Source organism: Neophocaena asiaeorientalis, unplaced genomic scaffold (genome assembly GCF_003031525.2).
Source record: "Neophocaena asiaeorientalis asiaeorientalis breed wild unplaced genomic scaffold, Neophocaena_asiaeorientalis_V1.1 scaffold142, whole genome shotgun sequence".
Taxonomy (NCBI): domain Eukaryota; kingdom Metazoa; phylum Chordata; class Mammalia; order Artiodactyla; family Phocoenidae; genus Neophocaena; species Neophocaena asiaeorientalis.
Genome location: NW_020174563.1, coordinates 5117397 through 5144522, shown reverse-complemented (window position 1 = coordinate 5144522; position 27126 = coordinate 5117397). Strand labels below are relative to the sequence as shown.

The following is a 27126-nucleotide window of genomic DNA, read 5'->3' as shown; positions in this document are numbered from 1 at the left end:
CCCCCGGCCCGGCTCGCCCGACGGGCGTGTGTCCTTCCCGGCGCTACCTGCTTGCCCTCTGCCTCGGTCTCCGCCCAGTCCATTCCTTCCCGGTCCCGCCCAAGTCCGACCCAAGGTCCTGGGAGCGCCGGGACACCCGCACGCGCGTCTCTAAGGCGGCGAGGGGCCGGCGAGGTTTCTTTTGGCCGAAGTAAGGGGCGGGAGCAGCGGCCCCTTCCCGTCCCCGGGGTCGGGGGTCTGCCTGTCGGCGGACACGGGATGGCAACTGTGCCGGGAGAGCGGGCGGGGGAGGGGGGGGCGAGCGGGTTAGCCTCTCGCTGCGCTAGGTTTGATTGAAAACCGCAACATGTTAAAGTTTTCCTTTGTTTTGGGTTGGGGGTTGGGAAATACGCTGTTCAGCGTGCACTTTTAGTGTTTTGACGCTCCGCCTCCCATTTGGTTCGGTTCTCTGTCCACATGTGTTACAGAAAATTTTGTTTTAATGTGTTTTTCTTCTTGATAATTGCTTCCAGCTTTTGCTTTATTGGGCATGGGGCAACGTTGTTTTAAGAAGCTCTTAGAAAATCAAATCCGATGTAGGGTAGGGACTGCTTTAATTTTTGTTCTGTAGTGGGTGGGACCCAACATGGTTTGGATTTGGTAGAATTATTTTTTGCTTCATTAATTAAAACAGGCACGGCATAACACACGGTCTGACGCTTTATAAATTGTTAGAGAAATGAAAAGCTGAGTCTCCACTGGAATCAAACTTTATGTTCAAGCCATTTATTATGTGTATATATGTTCCCACCGGAATGTGTGTTCACATAGATGATCTCACATATACATGTGTATGATGGTGGTATACTCGTGCATTGCAACTGCAGGATTGCAGTGGCAAAGTTAACTTGATAATTCTAAGTGTGTTGAAACCATCCTGTTAAATTATCTGTGGTTAAATTACACACTAAGGAAAATATTACTAAATAGGTACATGTGACTATAGGCATTTAAGGCAAAGTGTGGTAAATTTAATGTATTAACTAGCACAATGGTTGGCACACAGTGGACAGGAAACATTTTGAATGGACAGGTAATGAAGGAGTGTCTTGTATTAGAAGCCAAGGACCTTGTATGTGTCACATACAAGATTTTCATCTGTTGTTCTGTAAGAAAGTTATATTTCATTATTTATGTTTTGTTCTGTCTTTACTAATATATTAGACCCCTGCCATAGTTGATGTTTTAAGAAAAGGAAGTGTAATTGTATTTAAATTTTTGGACATTAGCTAAACCTCAATGGAGATTTTGAATGCTGGTTGACAATTCATTGGGTCCTAAATTTGAAAAAAAAGACTTTGATCTGAATCTAAATACAAGACAGTTCACATTCATGTTTCCAGGATAAAGTATAAAAGGGCTCTTAAAACATGTACTCTGCTGTAACCACCATAATGTTATAATAGCTTTAATTTTGCAGTACATTTTTGCTGACTTCATAAACCACAAAATTGACTCCATTCTGTTCAACCGAAAGTGAAATTACAGCTTTGACCTATCTTCTGGGATAGGTGGAATTTGTCTTATGGCTGAAGTATAATATTAATACATGGTTCAAGTTTTTTTTTTTAAATCAGTGAATTCTCAAGCTGAAAAATCAACATCTATGCAAATAAATCTCTTTCATGGTATGTAATGTTAAAAGAATAAACTAAAAGATAGCAAGGACCCAGTGTGAATGAAATATTAGCGACACATGCTTTAAGAGTTGTTTATGTAGAGTTCAAATTTGCATCCTTTTAGGCAGTAAATAATTTATTAATGTAATTTTTCTTTATAAATATGTTTAGCTCTTTAGTGAGTCTGTTTAGCGTAGACGTTATTTATTATTAGTTTCTACTAGCATTATATTAAAAAAAGCCTAATGTCAAAAATTTTTAAAGAGCAGTATTAAGGTCTGGTATCTAGGAATGCGAACTCGGGGGGTAAAACTATGTATTTTTTAAAAACCTGCAAGGAAGTGATTCCTGTAAAAGTAAATATAAAAGAGGAGGGAGGAGGCTGTGATTGGAACCTGGCTCCTTAAGTGGTGGCAAAGTTCTTTAACCTGATGGTGGTATAGTTCAAGGTATAGTTCATTAAGCCATGATTGCATTTCTGTGTCTGTGTTTTAGTTTATGTGAAACTTTTAAAGTTTCCTTTTTAAAGAAGCCTGTGTGTAATGTACTTTACAGTGTATAAGGTGTTTCGCTAAAGGACTTACTATTTGGTGACTGACTTTAGAATACTGCTGGGCTGCCCTTTGCAAACAGGATTAGACCTATTAAACCATAACTGGGAAATACCAGCTGGCGTATGTAACTAGTTTCACAGGTGAATAACATATGTTAATTGTGTTAATATGTTGAGGAAAGACACCAGGTTTAACTAACTTTAAATCCTCTTCAGTTTTGTATGTTGTACATGACAAATAGTAGGTAATCAAAATATGTTTATTAAACTAGGGAACACTGTTCTATCATCAAATATAAAATATGCCCTATTTTTCAGAAGATTATGGTAACATGACAGTTTAAGACGCAAAATTTAACTATGGCATCAAGGTAATAAGTCTTTCATCCATTTTCAGTTTTCTGGAACAATAATTCTTTAGATTGGTAATTTCAGCCTGCGATTTGATATTCTTAAGGATGTCTTAAAATTCTCAGCATAAAATAAGTTTTCATTTACTCAGACTTTATGGAGATGTGCCGTATAGCACCTAAAGAAATGGTGTTTTGTTTCAAATGACATTATGGTGTTGGAGTTTCCAAAATGCTGTGAATCGCTGCCTTATGCTACTTTACTTGCTTTGTGTAATGGCTTGCTGTGTTAGTTGTTGGTGTGGTTGCTTTGCATTGTGGTAATGTAGAGCTGAAGAGGAGATCATGGCTGTACCAAGTTCTTATATCACAGGAACTTTCAGTTATGTTACAAAGGTGATGTTTGTGGTGCTGGCTTTGTTGTGTGAATATTTACAGGAAGTTTTAGTTAAGATCTTCCATTGTTCAGAACGCTACATGGCTTAGGTCACCTTCAGTTCACGTTTAAACAGGTCTGTAATACAAATACAAGTTCCTCTAGTGAGGTGCTTTTCTTTAAAGGAAATCATCTGTTCCTGTTAAGGTACCCTGGTATCTGATTGGTAGTGTGTGCGGCGGTTTGTATGGCTATGGAAGGGTATGCAGTCTCTCTTTTCTTCCTCTCAGCTGCTCCGGCGCCGCAATTAGGCTGCCTATTGCTCAGCTACAGCTGCTGGGTGATTATGAACCATCCAGCTCCTGTCTATACTCAGAGGCAGATTTAGCAAAAGGAGCTAGAGTAACAACAGAGGGTGAAAGAGAAGAGCCAGTGCCGCTGCCAGGATCATTTTAACGTGTCTGTGTGCCAAGGAATCGTTGGCTGCAGCAGCGCCACTGTTGTCTTGGAACTAGCAGACTTGATAGCAACACATCCTGGTCTGGGTTAGGTTTACCTGGTGTTATTCTTTAAGATCTTGAAGCTCACTCCAGGAAAGAAAGGGAATCCTGTAATTTCAGAGTACAGGATAATGTACAATGAGGTTACTGATGGGCTGAGCTATGCCTCTGCTCCCCCGCCCCGCCCCCTAACCCGGGACAGCAGTGCCCTTCAGCTTCCCTAATTTGAATATATATGTGATTTCAGGTTCTCTGAAGCGTATACCATATACTCTGTGCTGTTTTAACCCGTGTCTCTTCGAAGTGCTGCTGCTGTTACTGTTGCTTGGCGGGTGGCAGAGCTGATATGTTCTTTGGACTCCCTGCTTTCTTTCCAGTAAGTGGAAGACCTTCAAAAGGGATTATTTCTAGAACTAGCTGCACATGGTATATCCCCTGTGACTGCTGGAGTTTTGCAAGTAGGAACCCTAGATTATTTTTCCTGTTGTTCTTTATTCCTGGGGTGTGAGAAGTTGGACATCAACAAACGCAGATACAGCATCAGCTCTATATGGCAAGCCCCAGACTGGAAGAGGCCGCAGGCAAATTTTGCTGCTTCTGAAATGTTGCTCAGTGTGCCAAGCAAAGAGCAGCAGCATCTTGTCCTCTCGTTTACCACTACCGTTGGAAAATCTAGACAATTCCTATTGATAGTTCTGGCTTTGGAATTTAGTGGTTCAGGATTTGGCTAATTTGGGATGGGGAATAGAGAGTATTGGGAGAAGTAGCTCTCAAACTGGTGTAACCAGAAGGAAGGAAGAAGTACGGAAGACTGTGTATACTTGAACATTAACAAGTACACATTGTTATCGTGGCACATACTTAACAAGACATTGGTGTGTTGACGCCCTTCTCTGTGCTCCCACAGAACGCTGGTATCAAAGCACATTTCTCCTTGCATTCTAATTATTTCTTTCCATGACTGTGATATACTTGACCTAGTACTCGCTGTGGCAAGGAACTGTTTTATATGAATCTTTGAGAACACTCCCTAATAGAATAAATCCTTTTGAGCTGTATTCAGGGATGTGGTTCTGTGTATATTTATGAGTTTATATATACAGACTTTCCCCACACACAACATGTTTTTAAGGTATACCTGTAGTAAAATTTTACACAAGCAGCCTAGTACTTTTTCAGAAGCTGATGTTAAAACAAGTTCTTTAGATCTTTAACCCTCATAGGTTTTGGTCTAGAAAATGATTTTATAAAACTGTTTAAAAAGTTGAAACTTTAAATGTGAACTTAAAGGTCATTTTGATATTTCTAACATAAACTGGAAACTCTTTGTAGTTGAAGTTATACTAGTTTCTAGTAAGGTTTATTTTAAATAAGTGTTTTTTTTACTATTTTAGTGAATGTTGAAAGCCCAAGATCCTAGATTGTAAAAAAAGTACATCTTGGGGACTTCCCTGGTGGTCTAATGGTTAAGACTCCATGCTTCCATTGCAGGGGGTGCAGGTTCGATCTCTAGTCGAAGAACGGGGATCCTGGTGCCACGCAGTGCCGCCAAAAATTAAAAAAAAAATTTTTTTTGGGGGGTATCCTATCATGGTATTAGTGACAATATTATAATTGTGATAATATTCGTATATTCCAAGGAGAAAAAGAAAAAAATCCTTGTTTTCTTGATGTAATCTGTGAAAGAATGCATAGGTCATAGGATATGTCTGCTGAATTATTGGTGGGGGTGGAGGCAGGAAGTACTGGGAGGAAAAGACTGACCACTGAAACCTAAAGATTGTCTGGTTTCAGCCTCTGTTCTAACAATATATGTAGACCTTAGGTTTTCTTAAACTGATTACAGAGGCTAGTCACTTCTCTAATTTTTTAATGTAACTTTTAGTTTCTTAGTGTTAAGTAGAAATTGGGGTGGGGTGGAGAAAATTGGTGGCTTTTGCTTCATAAGTTAATACTTAAAAACTGTTTCATGGCAAGTTTATTGATTTGTTTTTTGTTTTTTTTGTCTGTGTTGGGTCTTCATTGCTGCGCGGGCTTTCTCCAGTTGTGGAGAGTGGGGGCTACTCTTCGTTGTGGTGCGCCGGCTTCTCTTGTTGCGGAGCATGGGCTCCAGGCACGTGGGCTTCAGTAGTTGCAGCGCTAGGGCACAGGAGTTGTGGCTCGTGGGCTCTAGAGCGCAGGCTCAGTAGTTACTGCGCACGGGCTTAGTTGCTCCGCGGTATGTGGGATCTTCCCAGACCAGGGCTCGAATCCGTGTCCCCTGCATTGGCAGGTGGATTCTCAGCCACTGTGCCACCAGGGAAGTCCCAAGTTTATTGATTTCTTACATTTGTTCTGACGTAATTAGTATTTTCACATTATAGGTACTTTTTAATTAGCAGCAGTCAGGCATTTGAAAAGGAGCAGAGAAGGTAACATGGTGTAATAAGGACAAGACTAAAAGGTAGAAGACCATCTGCATTTTAATTCCACTTGTGACAGTGAAGAGCTATGTGGCCTTGGTCAATTCACTGAACTTCATAGGCCTCAGTTTCACCATTTGAAACAGGGGTACAGTTGGGCCAGATGTTTTCTAATATTCTTTCAGCCTTATTTAAATATGTGGCTCTACTGCAGTTGAAGCTTTTATATTGATAAAATTTTAAGGAAATGTTTTAGAGTCTAGAATTTGAAATACAATTAGGTATCAGGTAAGTAAAAGTTAGGGTAAAAAACTGACCCACAGACTTGACCCTGGACTTTCTCAGGCAAATAAAGTGTATTCTGTTCATTAAGTGGACATTTATTAAACCTGTGGTGCAACAAATACTGTGTCAGTTTTTTTTTTTTTTTTTACTGTGTCAGTTTTGATGTTATAAAAATGATTGCAGCATGACTGCTACCTTCTAGGAATTCACAGTTCGGTGGAACTGGCTATAATTATGAGGCTGTTATGAATTTTTTGGATTGATCTTTTTAGTGTGATAATCCATTAGAATACTTCTCTGATTTTTGATGGTGTTAGGGTGTGATACATCTGAAGCTTTAATAAATCCCTTTGTACTACATAGATTTAGCCTCAAGTAAACCGATTCAGTTCTCTAGGCAGGAAGACTTGTTTTTCTAGATGTTAGTCCATTACAGATACGTGTGACTCACATACACAGGCTCCACAACACCTGTACAGAGGTTTTACTATAAGAAAACACATTTGAAAGCAAGGCTTTGAAAAAAACATTTCAGATTTATTTTGCAGTAAAGTTAGAAAAGGACTGAATGATTCATTGAAGCACATAGTTGTGATGTCAGTTAACAGGTAGTCATGACTGGATGACAGCTTTGCTGCATTGTATCGGGAAAAGAGCCTCTGACATTAATTAAAACATCTTTTTTAATTGATAGAACCGGAGACTAATTGTTTAGGATATTTTTCTTTAACACATGTAGTTAACATTTAGAACAAAATAAGCATGGGCATTTGAAAATGGTTAGCTTTTTAAGGTTTGCATAATAGATTTTGTAGAAAGAAAGAGAAGGAAGGAAAAGAAACGAAACTAAAACTATAAGGTGGAAAATCAGTATATTTTTCCCAGAAAAAGTTCTTTTTTTAAGGTTAGCCTTTTTGGTTAGATTTCTGGGCAGCCCATTAGAGTTTACCTGTAAAAACCTAACATAAAGATATAACAGTGTTTCTGTGGTAAATATGTTCTGATTGATTTTAAGTTTTGTGTGTTTTTTTAAATTTGCTGAGCTCTTTGAGCAAATGAAATACTTGGCCTACTAAATGCTCTGATTATACAGTGGATAACCTGTAGCTTTGCCAGTCCTCACCTTCCCTGCTTTTCACTATTTAAAAATCAGTTATGAGCTCCATATTAGGATGCTAGGACTCTGAGCTTAATTTAAGGACAGAAGCTTCCCTAGTTCCTCCCACCTGCTTGCTAGGCACTGCGAAACTTGCTTCCTACCCTGACCCAGTGTGAGAAATGGAAACAGGTCAAAAGATTGGGAATGAGAAACAAAAATGAGGGGAGTAGAAGAGGAGAAACGAGAAGTGGATGTAGTATGAAGTTTATAATTTTCTTTTTTGTGTCCTTTTTTCTTTTTCCCACCCATTCACTCCTTCTGCTAGGTATTGGGTAAAGACGGAAGAAAACCTGTTTTATTTTTAGATTTTATTTATTTTCTTTTAAACAATTTTTTGGCTGCATCGGGTCTTAGTTGCGGCATGCAGGATCTTTCATTGTGGCGCGGGCTCTTCGTTTTGGCACGTGGGCTTCGCTCTAGTTGTGGCGTGTGGCCTTTAGAGCGCATGGGCTCTGTGGTTTGCAGCACATGGGCTCTCTCGTTGAGGCGCGCGAGCTCAGTAGTTGTGGTGTGGGGACTTAGTTGCCCTGCAACTTGTGGGATCTTAGTTCCCCGACCAGGGATCGAACCCCGTCCCCTGCATTGGAAGGCGGATTTTTTACCACTGGACCACCAGGGAAGTCCCAAGAAAGCCTGTTTTATGTCAGATGCTTTGCTATACATTCATATACATTTTCACGTTTAACTTAAATCTTTGAAAAGGCATTCCAAAACCACAGAGGAATCATGCATAAGATAGGCTTTTACTACACACAAAGAAACTGAGGACCAGTAAGTATATGTAATTTGCTAAGGTCACATGGCTCGTTGATGTGACTGAATAACTGACAGCAAGGCTGTTTCCTATAAGACACCTTCCTTAGGGATAAGGAGCAATGATGGAAAGGGCGATTTTTTATCTTTTTCCTTCTTCCTTAAACTGTACATTTGTATCGGGTTGAGAATTTTCAACACTTACACTTTTCTTTTTAATGGAATTAGCTTTGTGGTGCATATTTCATAATGGGTGTTGAGGTCAACTATTATATGAGCTAAAAAATTGGGTTATTACACTAACTAAACTGTAGCTACAGCCCACATTACAGAGACAGTGTTTGCATGTTTTTCCAATCAAGTTTTTTTCCTATCTAAATTTAATTCATGAGGGAATTCCCTGGCAGTCCAGTCCACGCTTTCACTGTGGAGGGCCTGGGTTCAATCCCTGGTTGGGGAACCAAGATCCCACAAGGCTCCCACAAGCTGTGTGGCGTGGCCAAAAAGAAAAACATTCATCAAAGGAGCAAAGGAGCATGCAGAAGTGGGTTATTACTCTAACTCAACTGGAGTAAATGTGGTTCATTTGTAAGTTTGGGTTTGTAAAGTATATATATAGTCTGTCTGTATATAGTCAGCCTCCCCCCATACATATTTATATACATATATATAGTTTATGGTCAAATCAGTTTTCCTTCTACTGTGCAGTATTGCCTTCTTTTCTCCTAAGTATATGATTTATTCCTCGATGAGTTAGTAGAAATAGATGGAAGCTCTGTATTGTCTAAATTGTCCTCCATCATGTTTCAGGCACATGCTGCAGAAAGAGAGCACACTTTCTGATTTGCTCTGTCAGTAGGATGGTGGTTTCCTGCACCTTGGTACAGACTTACCAACATTGAAAGCTGCACTTCCTTCTTAAGGAAATCCAGTAGAATTCTTCCACATTGGCTTGTTCTTTTATTTATTTAAAATTTTTATTATTTTATTTTTTTGGCTGTGTTGGGTCTTCGTTGCTGCGCGTGGGCTTTCCTCTGGTTGCGGCCAGCGGGGGACTCCGTTGCGGTGCGCAGGCTTCTCATTGTGGTGGCTTCTCTTGTTGCAGAGCACGGACTCTAGGCGCGCGGGCTTCAGTAGTTGTGGCGCACGGGCCTAGTTGCTCCGTGGCATGTGGGATCTTCCCGGACCAGGGCTCAAACCCTTGTCCCCCGCATTGGCAGGTGGATTCTTAACCACTGCACCACCAGGGAAGCCCTGGCTTGTTCCTTGAAATCTTATTGTTCAATGAATTCCTCACTCTCTGCATGAAGAGTCTCATCTAAAGCTCTAAATGGAAATTTTGTTTGCTACTCTTTTGCTACTGTGTCAAGTTCCATTGACAGTGATTTCCTTCACCACCTTAGAAGCCTTTTCTTCTTTGGCTTCCTTTTATTTCTTCCGTTGTATCTAAGAATGTACCCTTTGTCCTCTCTTATAAGCTGGAGCATTGTTTTCTATGGGAATACAGCTTGATTTTGTTGCATTATTATCCTACATAGAATATCCGCAGTACAACTCCACACATCACTGCCAACAGTTCCATCACTGCCTGTGTTTATTGAGTCTACATAAGGATTAGCAGATAGGTTTAAACTGTTGTGCCAGGGACTCCCCAGTGGTCCAGTGGTGAAGAGTCCACACTCCCACTGCAGGGAGCACGGGTTCCATCCCTGGTTGGGGGAACTAGAATCCCGCATGCCATGCAGCGCAGCCAAAAAATAAATATATAAAATACCCTGTTGTGCCAACTCTATGAGCTTAGAATGGCTTCCACTAGGTAAGCTCCACGAGGGTAGGATCTTTATTTTGTTTACTGAAGTTATCCCAAGTATCTAGAACAACAGCACATAGTAGGCACGTATTAAATAGTTTTAAAATATGGGCAAGTACAGCAGTTTGCTGGCAATATTTGCTTGCCATGGGCATAGGAGAAAGGAGTGTCAGCAGCCAGCTTCTCACTGAAAACTCATGCAGTAAGTAACCTCAAGACTCCTTGGAGTGGCAGGCCCAGTGCTAAACAATGGCATTAATGCTCAGGATGAATTCAGATAAACACTCTACTTGAGTCTGATGAAGAAACTGAGATTTGATTTAGCAGTGACTTGTAAATGTTAAGGAGAAGTAAGAATAAATGGGTTTCTTTTCTTTATATCATAGTCTCTAACTATATCTCTAGCAGCCATGCTTCTTAAAAACTCTAGCACACATCGGTTCCCCATACACTGATTGAGTCATATGCTTGTATCTGGTAGAACTGAGACAAATAGTCCTTGGCAGGGCAGCTACCTTCCAGTGACAACTTTACACCATAGAAGGGGAGAAGGCATTTTTAGTGGAAACGTAGCTGTCTCTGCCACAGAAGGGAACAGGAAGTAACCTAGTAGTTGAATGAGTTAGGTATATGGAAATACACTATTTAGTTGTATAAACATGATTAGAATATTTATTTGAAAGGTGTGGGCACAGATGGTATTTTCTTAATTCGGGCAACAATATTAGTACAGGAGCAAACTAACGGTGATGGTTTAAGATTCTAGTGGGCAATATACCACCTAAAGGAATGAATTTCCCAGACTTTTTTATATGAAAAGTTTGAGAAGCACCCTGGTAGGGAAGGGGGTCAGAGTAGAATGGGGCTTTTATCTAAATACATTTAGATAGCACTTTTAGTGATTGAGAAAAGACAGTAATTAGCCGTATCAAAGAATTTGGTGGGGAATAGTGGCAGGTGGGAATTATGATGGAGCTAAACCTCCCTTTCCCCAGTCTCACCTCACACTTCCCCTTCCCCCCACCCCCTTAAGCCACTCCTACTGGGGCTTAGTTTTTGATTTTTTTTTTTTTAATGAATAGAACGAACTCGTAATAAAGGTCAAGTAGAAGAGAGAGTCAAGAACCTCTTAGGTTGTCAGAGGATGAATAGGATTTTTAGGATGATTGATGCTTAGAAGAGGGAAAAACTAATGACAATGTAGACGATTCTTCGAGATAATCACAGCCAGCAGTAAGAAAAAAGCCACAGATCACAACTTCAGAAAGTCGAAATGATAGATCATAAGAAACAACTAGCACGTCTTCTTTTTAATCTCCTAACTTCTGGAACAAAAGGATGCTCTTTAATGGAAAAGCTAGAAAAAAAGTATAAGAAACTAGATAGTAGATAGTAAGAGGGTATCTAGCTTTGACTGATTTCAGGCTTCTAGGTCCAGAAGAATTCCATCTGAAGGTTCTAAAAGACATTTCTGATATTCCCAGGACCCCACCGATAATAGAAAGAAATCATGGTGGACTTCCCTGGTGACACAGTGGTTAAGAATCTGCCTACCAGTGCAGGGAACACAGGTTTGATCCCTGGTCTGGGAAGATCCCACATGCCACGGAGCAGCTAAGCCTGTGCGCCACAACTACTGAGCTGCGCTCTAGAGCCTGCGAGCCACAGCTATTGACCCCATGTACTGCAACTACTGAAGCTCGCACGCCTAGAGCCCGTGCTCTGCAACAAAGAGAAGCAGTGAGAAGCACGTGCACCACAACGAAGAGTAGTCCCTGCTTGCCACAACCAGACAAAGCCTGCGTGCAGCAACGAAGACCCAACGCAGCCAAAAATAAAAACAAAATTAAAAAAAAAAAAAAGAAATCATAGAGACAGACATCTCAAAAAGAAAGAAAAATGATTAAATGATGCCTTAAAAGGTGAATTTTAATAAATGCAGACAACTGAAAGTTGCCTTTGAATCTGGACAAGATTCTGTAACAGTTTATTAAACAGTTACCATTTATAAACAATTGGAATGTTACAGAGAAGTAATTCTTAACAGTTAGTTGTCCAGCAGTGCTTTCTTGGATTGTTGAACCACCTCTTTGTAGTCTGAGTAAATACTGGCTCTAGATCATCTGTCAGTGGTATTTTCCTGTGTTGGTGAGTGGTCGGACCTGATAAAGCTTAGTTTCCTTCTAACAGCAAGGGTCAGTGATTCCTTTTCCAATTTATTTATTTTTTGGTCTGTTTTATTTTCCCCTTTCTGTAATTAAGTCTTCTAATGGCACTATAGACTTTGCTTTATCTTTTTGATATTCAGAGTCAGGGATATTAACAGGTTTAAAGCTCTTTTTATGTATTTCTGGATTTTTTTTTTTAAGGAAAATTAAACTGGAGTATGGGATAAGCATGTGTGTTTATCCCGTAATATCTGTGAACATTGTTTTATTTTTATTATATATATGAACAAAGATATCTCAGAGTTATTTTTATTTGCTTTTTCAGTTGAAGTCTACTGTGCATTTTTCTGTGCATGCTCATAACCGTTGCCAATCTTGCTCTTGGGTTGTCTTTTTCTTAAAGACTTTTACAGATTCTTCGTGTACAATGGATATTAATCCTTTATGTTGCAAACACTTCATATCTCTGCTTGTCTTTATTTTGTTTAATGTTTTTCTTTTATCTTAAAGTATTACAAGTAATTTTCCTTTTGTAACTTCTGAATTTTGTGTTCTAAGAATACTTTCCACAGTTGACAATAATTTAAAAAATTCTATTTATAGGTTTTTGTTTTGTTTTATGTTACAAATAATTTAGCTGTTTACTCTGAAACTTATATATGTTGTAAGATAAGGATCCAATTCCTTTTTTCTTTCCTCAGATGATAGAGCTCACCAATGCTGTTTATTAAATCTAAATCTCTCCTTTTACCACAGATTCAAAATGCCACATTTAGCATTTACAAATTCTTTTACTCTCAGGCTTGTTTTGGGGCACTCTTTGTTTTCCCGATATTTACTTGTTTATTCCTAGGCCAGTACCACATAGCTTGATCATGAGGATGATCATGACCCTGGTAACAACAGCAGGAGCAGCAGCTAATGCGTATCGAGTATTACCTGTGTACCAGTCACAGTGGTAAATACTTTAACATATTTTACTGATTCATTTCTCACAAAACCCAGAGTTAGGTATTCTTTTTTCTTTTGAAAATCTGGCTTAAATGTTCTGACCGGTAGCCATCTTATTTAATGAAAGGATTTTCTTTCTTTAAATATGGAACACTTCACAAATGTGCCTGTCCTTGCACAGGGGCCATGCTAATCTCTGTATCGTTCAAATTTTAGTTTATGTGCTGCCAAAGCAAGCAATTGAGTTAAGTATTTTCAATATCTTTATTTTTACAGGTGAAGAAGTAGGTTTTGAGAAGTTATATTTATTCGGGTCACAAGCTAGGACTGTCACCAACTCTGACTCCAGAGCCTATACTCTTAACCATGAGGTTGTGATTACTAGTGGGACAAATTTCCTCATTTTTCTTTTTTTAAAAATTTCTCGGGCTTCCCTGGTGGCGCAGTGGTTGAGAGTCCGCCTGCCGATGCAGGGGACCCAGGTTTGTGTCCTGGTCCGGGAAGATCCGAGATGCCGCGGAGCGGCTAGGCCCGTGAGCCATGGCCACTGAGCCTGCGTGTCTGGAGCCTGTGCTCCACAAGGGGAGAGGCCACAACAGTGAGAGGCCCGCGTAACGCCAAAAAAAAAAAAAATTCTCAGCTATTCTTATACATTTGCTTTTCCATATGAACATTGTGCTTTTGATCTAGATAATGTTAATTATTTAGATTTATTTAGGGAAGAATGGACACCTTTATAATAATGGATCTTATTATCTAAAAATAAATGGTTTGTTTCATTTATTAAGGTTCTTTATATCCCACAGTTTTATTTTTTTAATATAGACTCTGAACATTTGTTGTTAAGCTTATTCATAGGTATTATTTCATGTGTGGTTTTAGAAAAACTTGTTATTTGGAAACAATTTCAAAGTTACAGAAGAGTTGCTAACGTTTTGCCACATTTGATTTTGTCATTCCTTTCTTGTATATGTGTGTGGGTATCCTCCCCACATCCCCACCTTGAAAGTTAGTTGCAGACATCATTCTCATCACCCTTAATTACTTCGGTGTACATTTTCTAAATCAGGGACATTTTCTTATACACCGACAGTACAGTCAATCGAATTCAGGAATTTTAACATCACTATGACACAGTTATCTAATAGACAATTGTTGTAGGTTGAATTGTGTTTCCCCCAAAAGTTCTAATCCCCAGTATCTGTGAATGTGACCTTATTTGGAAATAGGGTCTTTGCAGATGTAATCAAGTTAAAATGAAGTCATACTGAATTAGGGTGGGCCCTAATCCAGTATGACTGGTGTACTGATAAGAAGAGGAAAATGCCATGTGACAATAGAGGCAGAGATGGGAGCGACACAGCTGCAAGCCAAGGAGTCCCAAGGATTGCCAGCCACAACCAGAAGTTAGCAGGAGGCAAGAAAGATTCTATCCAGAGTTTCAGAGGGAGCGTGGTCCCGCTGGCACCTTGATTTTGGACTTCTGGCCTCCATTACTGTGAGAGAATACATTTCTGTTGTTTTAAGCCTTTTTAAAAATATTTATTTATTTATTTTTAATAAATTTATTTATTTATTTATTTTGGCTGTGTTGGGTCTTCGTTGCTGCGTGCGGGCTTTCTCTAGTTGCGGCGAGCGGGGGCTACTCTTCATTGCCGTGCGCTGGCTTCTCATTGCAGTGGCTTCTCTTGTTGCAGAGCACGGGCTCTAGGCGTGCGGGCTTCAGTAGTTGTGGCACGTGGGCTTAGTAGTTGTGGCTCGCGAGCTCTAGAGCGCAGGCTCAGTAGTTGTGGCGCACGGGCTTAGTTGCTCTGCGGCATGTGGGATCTTCCCGGACCAGGGCTTGAACCCGTGTCCCCTGCATTGGCAGGTGGATTCTTAACCACTGTGCCACCAGGGAAGCCCATATTTACTTATTTTTAAACAGCAGCCCTAAGGAGTTAATGTCGCAGTCCATAATCAAAATTTTTCTAGTTGTCCTAATAGTGTTCTTTATAACAAAAATCCAGAATGTAACCCACTGCATCTAGTTATGGCTCTTTAGTCTCCTTTAATCTGAATAGTTCTTTAGCCTTTATCTTTCATGATGTTGATATTTTTGAAAAGTCAGAATGCTTGTTTTGTACAGGGTACCTTATTGAGGATTTGTGCTTTCTCGTGATTAGATTTAGATTATGAATTAGGGCAGGAATACTACTGATATATCAGGGGTATTGTGTCGTTCCTGGTATAGCCCATCAGGAGGCACACCTTGTTAGTCCCATTATTAGCAGTATTAATTCTGCTTAGGTAAGGTGATATCTGTCAGGTTTCTCCACTGTAAAGTTAGCATTTTTCTCTTTTTCATTAATAAGTGATATGTAGGAAAATAGTTTTAGACTCCATGAATGAGTCTTGCCTGAATTGATTATTGAAATGATGGCTGCAAAGTAATACTTTTCTGTGTAATTCCTTCTATGTTTATTAGTTGGGATTCTGAAAGAAAATCTTCCCTTCTCACTCATTTATATCAGAGTGATTTTTGGATTTTCTTTTTAGTCAACAGGTTATAATCTATTAGTGTCATTCATTTTGATGCTCAAATTCATCCTGTATTTAGCCAGCAAGAGCCTCTTCAAGATGGTTCCTGTACACTTTTGATATATCCACATCATGTTTTGAGTATTACTTAATTTTCTTGGTGTAAGATGTCCCAGGCTCTGAAACTGAGCAGAGGGCTTGTGTGTCTGCAGTGCAGAAAGCCAAACTCTGACAGCAGGAGTTTGTAGCAAAGTAAGGATTTGTTACAGGGTGCCATGCAGGGGAGTGGGAGACAAGCCTCAGGCCCACTCCAACTTGGTCATTGAGTTAGGGATATTCTTAAAGGGGAAGAACAAAGAGGCATGGTCTTGTGACCATGTGTCACAAAGAGGCATGGTCTTGTGACATTTTTCAGTCATAGTTTTGGGAGTTTATGTTTCTGGTTTATGATTCTCCCAGCCAGGTGGTCCATGGCTTGGGGGTCTGTTAGCTCATCTTGCCCTGGAGAAATGACCTGAGTTTGTATATTACTGATGATATCTGCATCAGCAGCTTTAGGCATCTGACTCTGGTTGATTAGTGTTCAGTTAGCATGGCATTGAGGTCAGAGGGGACAAGAAAGGGGATAAAGTTTTGGATAGACATATTAACCATAAACTTTGTAATGGAACTTGGTTTTAGGGGGATTTGGTTTCAGTCCCCACTCCTGTTTTAACTTTCCCCAAATCTTTCAGGGAATGGGGCGACAGCTGCTCTGGCTACTTCTTGTTGAAACAGGGTGTATTCTTGTCTCAATTTGGGGAATGGAAATGTTGCATACCAACTTTCAAAACACTTGGTCAAATAGATCATAGGTCACCATGAAACAATACTTATTCACTTAACAAAGTGACAATAAAAGATTTCAAAAGCAAATATATAGAGTTAGAACAAATTACTTAAAAGGTAAAGAAAGTTAGCAGCTCAGTATTCCCCACAAAAAAATTTTTCTTAACAAAGAAAACATATTCAAGTTTTGTACCATATTACCTTTAATCTTAAAATTCATTGACTCAATTAAATTCATCCTGATCTTAATCCTGACCACACATAGAATTCCTTTTTTTTTTTTTTTTTTTGATTTAATTTTTGTCTGCGTTGGGTCTTCGTTGCTGCATGCAGGCTTTCTCTTGTTGCGGCGAGTGGGAGCTACTCTTCGTTGTGGTGTGCGGGCTTCTCATTGTGGTGGCTTCTCTTGTGGCGCGTGGGCTTCAGTAGTTGCAGCACACAGGCTCAGTAGTTGCAGCACATGGGCCCTAGAGCATGTGGGCTTCAGTAGTTGTGGCACACGACTTAGTTGCTCCACGGCATGTGGGATCTTCCCGGACCAGGGATCAAACCCGTGTTCCCTGCATTGGCAGGTGGGTTCTTAACCACTTTGCCACCAGGGAAGTCCCATAGAATTCCTTTCTATGGATTCTTTATTTTCTCTTGCAAATCTTCTGCAACTTTCTGTATCCATATTAATTTGTCCCCTACTTTCTTTCCCTTAACAAAATGCATTTCCATTCCTTATACCTTCTTTTTCCTTGCATACAAAGATGTTTTCCATATTAATTTTTAGTTTTAATTACATTAATTAAAATTCTCAATTCTTAAAAACCTTAACTTCTGATGGAAACTAAGAAGTAAGTAATTGTGGATTGTTTGTCGTACCACTATTTCCCCATTGGCAAATTTTATGAACATATTCTATAACCTCTAGAAACATACATTTCCTCAGAGCATAATTTTTTTAATTGAAGTATAGTTGATTTACAATATTATGTTAGTTTCTCATAACATAGTTTCTTTCCTCAGCGTGGTACAGGATGTGTCTAATAAACCCAGACGTCTTTAGTTTTTCTCTCGTAAGAAGACAAAAGTAGATAGACTTGTTTAGCAGTTAATGTTTCAGTATTTTATCTTATTTGAAATGACCTGGATATTCAATGAATTCCCATCATTTAACTTAATTTAGCAAAACTTTAAAGTTTCAAGTTACCAAAAGTCTGGAGAAACTATTTTTACTTGCAATTTTTATTTATTTTTTTCATTTTTGGCCACGCCACGTGGCATGTGGGATCTTAGTTCCCTGACCAGGGATGGAACCCGGGCCCCCTGCGTTGGAAGTGTGGAGTCTTAACCACGGGGCCACCAGGGAAGTCCTTGGAGAATCTAGTTTTAAATAGACATACCTAAAACATAATTATGCCTTAGGAGTTCACCTAAAACTTCCTATCTCTTTATCTCTATTTCATTACTTATGAGAATACCAAGGTTGCAAATAGTGAGTCTACACGTTACCCACAACTTCTGTCCAACTGCTGTAAATTGGGATTTCCCATGACACCTCCTTGGGTTTGATAATTTGCTGTAATGGCTAACAACTCAAGAAAAGTTTACTTGGTTACTGGTTTATTATAAAAGGATACAACTCGGAACAGGCGATCGAAGAGATGCACAGGGTAACGTATGTGGGAAGGGGTGTGGGGCTTCCAGGTAAGCCACCCTCCCAGAACCTCCAGGTCTCTTCAGCACCTGGAAGGTCTCTGAACCCCTTCAGTTAGGATTTTTATGGAGGCCTCTTTACAGAGGCTTCACTGATTAAACCATTGACTGTTGGTGTTTAGTTCAAGCTCCAGCTCCTCTTCCCTCCCCTGAGGTGGGAGTGTGTGGTGGGGCTGAAAGTTCCAGCCACTCAATCCACTGGTGGGTTCACCCTAGGGGCTTTCTACTAGTTACCACTAACACAAACTCAGGGACTTGTGAATAACAAAAGGTGTTCCTTCACCTTTATTGCTCTTATCTGTCAGGAAATTCCAAGGGTTTTAGGAGCTCTGGGCTAGGGATAGGGAGGAAAACCAAATACATATTCCTTATTGTTAATCACAATGTGTCAAGTAGCTCCTGGCCACATGGGACAGTAGAGCAGTTGAAATGTGCTGTAAGTGTGAAATACATCCAGATTTTGAAGACTTAATATGATAAAAAGAATGTAAAATAATTCAACTTTTTTGGTTGATACATGTTGAAATTATAATCTTTTGGATATATTAGGTTAAGTAAGATATTATTAAAGTTAATCTCACCTGTTTATTTTTCGCCTTTTTTTTTTTTTCCTGCTATGCAGCTTGTGGGATCCTTGTTCCCCCACCAGGGATCGAACCCCGGTCCTCTGCAGTGAAAGCGCGGAGTCCCAACCGCTGGACCTCCAGGGAATTCCCCTATTTTTCACCTTTTTTAATGCGGCTACTAGAATATTTAAAGTTATATATGTGACTCACATCATATTTTTGTTGGATAGCATTGCTCTAGATCCAGGCTGCCTGGGAGTTATCTTTGATTTGGATCAAGTTACATAATCTCTATGCCTCAGTTTTCTCACCTTTAAAGGAAAAGTAAAAAGAAAAAGCCTTTAACTCACAGGGTTGTTTTAAAGATTGAGTAGGTTAATGTGTGCAAGAGTACTTAGAACAGTGCTTGGCACATAGTAAGTGCCTAATGTTGTCTGTTAACTATTCCCAATATGAGTGCAAACTGCATGAGGGCTGGGACTTTTGTTCACTACTATATCTCCACTTCTTAGGTTCTCAGTAAGTAATTTTTGAATGAATAAATGAATATGGAGAGTTTTTGAGTAACGTAGGTAGTGATTGGGAAGGAGGTTTCTTGATTATCCAGAATGTCTGTTGAAAAAATATTACAACCAAGAAAATTGCATCCCTAAAAGACAGGTGGCGTGGACTTCTCTCTTAGGAAAAATCTATATCAAAAGGTTAGAAAAATCAAAAGACAAATTAGATATATTTTGAGATTAAAAAGTAGAAAATATATATTATTTGCACTGCATTTTCCAGGCTGTCCGAGACTCTCAATAAAAATTCTCTAAGCCTGCAAAAAAAAACCCTAAAAAACTAAAAAACAATACTAAGTCAGTGATCAAATATCTGGCGGTGGGCTAGAAGAGCATGCTGCTGCTGGTCCTTGGTGTCTGTGGTATTTTAAGGGCTTTTCAGTGCTGTTGTTTCCTCAGAAAAACTCTTAATTTGCTAGGGACTAATATTTGCTAGCAGTCCAAGAGAGTGCGAAGATTCCCCGACTTAGGAACTCTTCACTAGATCTTTCCCTTGTTTCCCCACTTCTTGGCTCTGTAGAGACCCCAAACCAACTGTCAGGATTCGGCTGTCAGTAAAAAAATAAGGAAACTTTTTTCTGTATGTTTTGGAAGAGATTAAAGAGCATAGAACTAGTTTATTCTTGACAGGTGTCAGATAATTTACCCATAAAATATTTAATAATTTTTGATGGAATTTTTGACAAGGTTTAAACCCCTTTCATGCTTATTGATTTATTTAGGTCTCCTGTCTTTTAACTGAGTTAATTTTATTAACTTCCATTTGCTTAGATAGTCATCCTTTTCATCTGATTGTTAAAACTTTTTTAAAGTTCCCGTTTATAGTTTTTTCAAATCTTCTGTTGCTCTAGCATTCTTTTCACACCTAAAACTGTGTACTCGCCCTTTTCATTTCTTGATTAAGATTAAATCTAGTGATTTATCTATTTCATTGATTTTTATTTGTAAATCACATTGGAAGTTTTTCCATTATAATAATGAAATAAAAGAAAATTAAAAGAAAAATTAATTAGAAACAACAGGAAAAGAAATCTCAGTATGATTTACAAGTTAAAATCCTCTTTTTGAGTTTCTTTGTTTTTTTTCCCTAAATTTTATTTGTATTAATTTCTTTTTAGTAATAGGTGTGTAAGACTATGAATTTTGCTCTGAATACAACCTTTGCTATAGCTCATTGATGTGGTAGGAAGTTGTTATTCTTTTTATTTTATAATTTCAGTTTGCATTTCCTCCTTGACACAAGAGTATTGGATCATGAAAAATCTTATGTATTCATGTTATTTAGGAAAACTTGAAAAAACACTCGTGTGCCATTTCTTTAGGTTTTATAGCATATAGTATTCTGTTGTCAATACTCAAAAATGATAAATAGGAGAAAATTGTTTCCAGTCAGAAATAGTTTATGCATGTATAGGTAACTTGTCTCATGGAATTTTAAATACCCATTCCTCAAATAAATAATACTATAAAATGTGGGCCATAATAATACAACCCACCTTTTTTATATACTTGCTCTAAGCAAGCAAATACTGCTAATACTACTGTAATCTTCTGGTAAGAGCACAAAATAGTATCAGTATTGCAAAAAATCTTAACCAATTCTAATACAGTTTTTGTGGCTCTTGTTGGAAACTTGCACTCCTTTATATGATAAACCGTAAAAATCAAATGCAGTCTTTTAACTTTTTAATAAGATGTTTTAAATGTTGACATATATTCACATAGTTATTACATACATGTTTTTAAAAATGACTTCAGGATTGAAATAGTATAGCACAGAAATAAGGAACAGTTCAGAAATATTGTACCAAGGTTCTGGCTTTGATTCTTAGGTCATGCTAAGGAACTAAAGACTGTGATCGTTTATAGCCTAGGGTAAAAGGCTTCTCATGTAATATGAAAGTAGAAAGAAAGAAAACATCAACTCTTCTTTGATTAAAAATTTCATGTCTCCCCCTTTTTTTTTTTTTTTAAATGAAAGGAGGTTTAATCAGGGAGATACACACTCCATAGACAGTGTGTGGGCCATCTCGGAAGGTGAGAGGCCAAAAACTTCATGTCTCCTTTTAATGTGACAGCTCCATTGGACTATGATAAAACCATTCACACTACTTCCACATTAATTTTTTACTCCCAAGAGCCAAAGCAGGCAAATTGATATTCTTTGGAAATTCAAATGTAAATGGATGAAGTCCTTCAGAAAATATGTCATGTAGATCTGTTTGATTTTATGATATAGATATGGTCCTTGGAGCTTGACTATATAAAAATTTGATAAGTACCAAATCTTATTTTCCTATAAGTTTTCATTTACTCGTGTCTATAACATTCCTACCTATTTCTAAGTGGAGTAATAGCAGTTGCTAAATAATAATGCAGAAAACCGATATTATCAATTGTTGTTGCCACCTTGAATTGATAAGATGATGTCAGAAATGTCTGGAAATGGTCAACATGCATTTTACCTTTCTCATATAGCTGCTGTTTTCTTGTCACCTACCTTATACTGACATTTTGAGGCTAGAGCAGTTGTTGAGGTCATAAGCATTATCAGTTTTCACAGATTAAAGGAGATGTAGATAACTAGTAAATTAATCTTGTTAATTATTATGGATTAAGTTTATTTTTATTTATTCTTGGCTGCGGTGGGTCTTTGTTGCTGAGCACAGGCTCTAGGCGTGCGGGCTTCAGTAGTTGTGGCTCGTGGGCTCTAGAGTGCAGGCTTAGTAGTTGCGGTGAGTGGTGAACTTAGTAGTTGTGGTGAGCGGTGAACTTAGTAGTTATGGTGAGCGGGGGCTACTCCTCGTTGTAGTGCCTGGGCTTCTCATTGCGGTGGCTTCTCTTGTTGCGGAGCACAGGCTCTAGGCATGCGGGCTTCAGTAGTTGTGGCTCGTGGGCTCTAGAGTGCAGGCTTAGTAGTTGTAGTGCATGGACTTAGTTGCTTCACGACATGTGGGATCTTCCCAGACCAGGGCTCCAACCTGTGTCCCCTGCATTGGCAGGTGGATTCTTAACCACTGTGCCACCAGGGAAGCCCTAAATTTATTTTTACTTAGGGTGATTTTTTTTTTGTGTACTACAGTCTTTTTATCTCCATTCCCTTTGGTTAAAGAAGCCAGATTCAAACATTAATTTGTTGACTAATATTTATCTTTTGGGTCAAGTCCTAAACATTGATGGGGAAAAGAATCTGTAATTCAATTCAACAAACTTAAAAAAAATTTACATCTACTCCAGGCAAGGCACCATATTAATAAGGCTTTTTAGGAGGTAAAAAGGAAACTCTCCTTTCTATCAATTAAGTATTCCACTTCTTTAGATAACCTGAGAGAAATATTGTATTGGAGTCTTAAAGTACAATGGCAGATCAAGAGAAAGGCCCATTCAGGAGACGCCAGGTGAAGGTAAGATTTGAGAAGGTTTTGAAGGATAAATAAAATGGACATTCCATAGGAAGCTGGTAATAGGAACAGACACAGAGAAGATGGACAAAGCAGGGTGCTTTCTGGTTATAGTAAATAGGTATGCTTGGAGCATAGGAATAAGGGGTCAATCATATACTTAAAAATGGTGGCTCTCATCATTACTTAAAAATGAGTGCCTGCTCATCACCTGGGATGTCTGTTAATGTGTAGCCTCCTGAGTTCTACTTCCAGAAATCGAATTCAGTAAATCTGGACTGAGAGCCAGGAATCTTCATTTGTAATAAGTACCTCAGACCCTTATCACGCAGGTGGTATGGAAAAATTGAAAATAGAGACCCATTTATACAACTTGAAGCTTTAAAGATGTTCAGTTTGACAGTGGTAGACCACTGGAGGTCTGGAGTCTTACTGTCTCACTTGCCATGTGACCTTGGACAAGTTACTTAATCCTCCGTGTATCAGGTTCTGCATCTGTAAATGAGGAAAGTAACAGTAATTGTTTTTCAGAGTGTTTTGAGAATTAAATGAGATAATTCATTTTAAGTGGTAAGCACAGTGGCTATAACACACTAACTGTTCAGTAAGTGTTAGCTCCTTTTGAAATCATTGTCATCTAATTAAGAGAAATATATTTATTACTAGGTTATGATTAAATTCATTAGTTATTTTACCCTACATGCTTAATCAGACTACTTTTTGGTATATTACCTTGTGTATATTACTTTTGCTCATTCATTTATTCAGAAAAACGTTTTGAAATGTAGTGGGTGTGCACAGTATTAGATATACAAAGAAGAATGTCTTAACTACTTGCTCTTGATTTGCTAAATTATTGATTTTTGTTTTAGTAATTGATGACTAAATACATGCCTAGCAAATTCAATACTTCTCTATTTGGAGCAAAACAATATAATGTAACAGTTCAATTGAATGAATTTTAATTCACTTAAAAATGCAAAAGTGGCAAAGAAATTGTTGGAGGGCTTTAGTACATTTAAAGATATAATTTTAAAGCAGAACAAAAAGCTATACATTTTAAAAGTACAGCATTTTAGATTTTTCCTTTAAAAAATTTATTAGAGGGAAATTTAGCAGTATGTAATCAGTTTTCCAAAAGCACAACTTTTGACTCGCTTATGGATGTCTTTTCTATCAAAGTATTTATATAGTCAGTTTACATTATTTGCAGTAGTTATGTTCTAGAAAGTCACCTTGAACACTGATTTAGTGAATACTGAACCATTGCTCCTAGAGGAAATACAAGGTTAGGCCCCTGTGAGCCTCTGATTACAACGTTTTGTCAGCTGATAAATGTATAATATGTTTTATGTGTGCTTCTATTTAAAAACACACCTTATTTATATTTTCTTTTGGAGGAGGCAAATAGTTTATCTAGCAAAACAGAGAAATACAATTAGATTTCACTAAGTTTACAGTTATCTAGCCTTCTTTTTGAGCTCTCCTGAAAGAACTAAGATTCCTTCCAGTAATACATCTTAAGTCTGCCCTAGAAGGCTCAACAAGTAGGGAGAAAACTACTAAAAACACACCTTATTTAATGTGTATTGTTGATTCAGTAACACTGAACTAACAAATAGCACTATAACTCGTGTCTGAATGAAGCTTATCCAGCACACATTTTCTCTATAAGGTGCACCACAGCCTTGTGTTTAGAGAGAGGACAGCGCTTCAGCAGCAACACCTGGGATACTATTTTAAACAGTAACATCACCAACAAAAACACAAAAAGAAAAAAGAAAAGAAAGTGGCACTAGATAGACCGTGGAAAGGACACTAGTTTACAGTATGAGAGCCTTGCTTGCCCTGAGCTGGGTACGTGTGGATCTCGCAACTCATTTTTCATAGCTCTGCTCGTGTCTGCAAGTGTCTGCTAAAACACCATAAATTATCATTGGTTTGGGAGTTACAAATAAATCTTAACAAGCAGGCTATTTTGCAAATATGGAATCCATGATAATGAGGATTTATTAATGATGACATTTTTATAAGTAGTGTATGTTGCAGAATATCTTCTGGGCTAACCACAAGAGACAAAGGTCCTATTTCAGATTTCCTTAGCTCTCCTGCATGTGTCACCCAAATTCAGTACTCCTATATTAAGCACCCCTCCCTCTCACTCCATAGAGGGGAAAAAAGGAAAACACCTCCGTGTTTGGTGTTATGCTGTTGGTGTTGTGCTGTCAAGGAAGTCACCCACCCACTTAGTCTCCCGTCTTTGAGTCCTTGTGATTTTGGTAATTGCTATGCTGAGACCAGCTTCCTAACGAATTCCCATTCAGGGGACACTGAAAGAACAGTTGGGTCCAGAGTGTCATCCAGACAGGCTGCTCGTAATGCCAACCACAGCCCTGTTACCAGGACTCGGACCTTTTACAGTGCTTCTCTCTCCTCCAGCCACTTAGAGCCAGGCCAGCTCTGCCCGTTCTTATTTCTTCCTCCAAGGCTAGTACTTACTTCCCTTTGTAAGGGAAGAGGAAGGTGGTACTCTTACTGGCTTATTTCCCTTTAAAACCTAGTTAAATGAATGAGTTGTTCATTTGATTGATTCAACTACTTTGTTCTACTTGGTTAAATTAAACCATTCTCCTAATTTAGCAAAGTTATGTTGCTTAGTACAGAATTAGCTTTAAATCATAATAAACTCTGAACCCTAACAGACTAGTGTGATTTTTTTTTTTTTTTGGCTGTGTTGGGTCTTCGTTGCTGTGCGTGGGCTTTCTCTGGTTATGGCGAGTGGGGGCTACTCTTCGTTGCAGTGCGCAGGCTTCTCATTGCAGTGGCTTCTCTTGTTGCGGAGCACGGGCTCTAGCTGAGCAGCCTTCAGTAGTTGTGGCACACGGGCTCAGTAGTTGTAGCGCACAGGCTTAGTTGCTCCGCGGCACATGAGATCTTCCCAGACCAGGGCTCGAACCCTTGTCCCCTGCATTGTCAGGTGGATTCTTTTTTTTTTTTTTGTAATACTGAAGTATTTATTAGTCAAGTACTAATAGTGATTATACAGTTTTTACTCTTCTTTGTACGCGGGCCTCTCACTGTTGTGGCCTTTCCCGTTGTGGAGCACAGGCTCCGGACGCGCAGGCTCAGTGGCCATGGCTCACAGGCCTAGCCGCTCCGTGGCATGTGGGATCTTCCCGGACTGGAGCACGAACCCGTGTCCCCTGCATTGGCAGGCGGACTCTCACCAACTGCGCCACCAGGGAAGCCCGTCAGGTGGATTCTTAACCACTGCATCACCAGGGAAGCCCCCAGATCAGTGTTATTTTGAGAATATATTGATTACAAGTATGGGCACAGTGGCAGGCAGAATTATGACTCCACGGAGAGATCCATGTCCTAATTCCCAGAACCTGTGAATGCGTTAGGTTAACACGGCCAAGGGGAATTACTGTACAGTTGCAGGCAGAATTAAGGTTGCTAATAAACTGGTTTTAAAATATGGAGGTTAGGGCTTCCCTGATGGTGCAGTGGTTGAGAGTCCGCCTGCCGATGCAGGGGACACGGGTTTGTGCCCTGGTCTGGGAATGGGAGGCCCGCGTACCGAAAAAAAAAAAAAAAAAAAAATTACGGAGGTTAGCCTAGATTATTTAGAGGGGCTTGGATTATTCAGGGGGGCCGTGGGCCCAATGTAAGAACAGGGGGATTTAAGAGTGGAAGAGGAAGCCAGAAGAGTCAAAAGAAGTGTAAATGGCAGAAGCAAGGCCAGAGAGAGGCAATGCTGCTGGCTTTGAAGATGAAGAAGGTAGTCATTGAGCCAAGGAGTGCAGCAGCCCTTAGAAGCTGGAAGGAACGAGAAAACCAATTCTTAGATTTTGTGGAAGGGAAAGCAGCCCAGCTAGACTTCTGGACTGTAAGATAATAAATTTGTGTCGATTAAAGCCACTACGTTTATGATAATTTGTTAAGGCAGTTATAGAAATAGGTAATTTGAATAGAAGTTATCAATGGATAATTTGTTGTGGTAGAAATAGAAATAGAAAACGCTGAGACAAGATGTTCTGAGTTCACGCTCAACTTCTGACCTTTTTGTGATATAGAGCCAAGTTACTTAACCTCTCAGGCCTTAGTTTCCTCATTTGTAAAACAGGGGTAATATTACGGACGTATCTTCAATGGATATTGTCTGGATTAAATAAGTTAGTGCATCCAACACCTTTTAACTTTGTATACATCTATTATTTAAATTTTAATATGGTGAGCATGTAGGAAATTTGCAATTAAAAAGAAAAAAGTAAAAACTTTATTACAAGAAGAAATTAGAAGTTATATTTAGTAAGTGTCTTATGAACATTTAGAATTACAAGAAAAGTTTCGGCTATATGTATGACAAAATATATAGAATTAGGGGCTTCCCTGGTGGCGCAGTGGTTGAGAGTCCACCTGCTGATGCAGGGGACACGGGTTCGTGCCCCAGTCCGGGAAGATCCCACATGCCACGGAGCGGTTGGGCCTGTGAGCCATGGCCACTGAGCCTGCGCTCCGCAACGGGAGAGGCCACAACAGTGAGAGGACCGCTTACCGCAAAAAAAAAAAAAAATATATA

General features: G+C 39.1%; 1 protein-coding gene and 1 pseudogene across 2 annotated transcripts in view; one reads left to right on the top strand and one right to left on the bottom strand.

Moving 5' to 3' along the window:
• The window catches only part of YES1 (YES proto-oncogene 1, Src family tyrosine kinase), a 78042-nt gene that overhangs the window by 125 nt on the left and 50791 nt on the right, over positions 1 to 27126 (top strand). Inside the window, exon 1 of one of the 2 annotated variants that reach the window (XM_024757917.1) lies at positions 3754 to 3813. The exons of the other annotated variant lie outside the window; for it this stretch is intronic. The gene's annotated coding sequence lies outside the window, so the exon portion shown is untranslated. Of the gene's footprint in view, positions 1 to 3753; positions 3814 to 27126 lie in introns of those variants that run through there. 2 annotated transcript variants of the gene reach the window in all.
• Positions 13105 to 13201, bottom strand: LOC112408334 (uncharacterized; annotated as a pseudogene).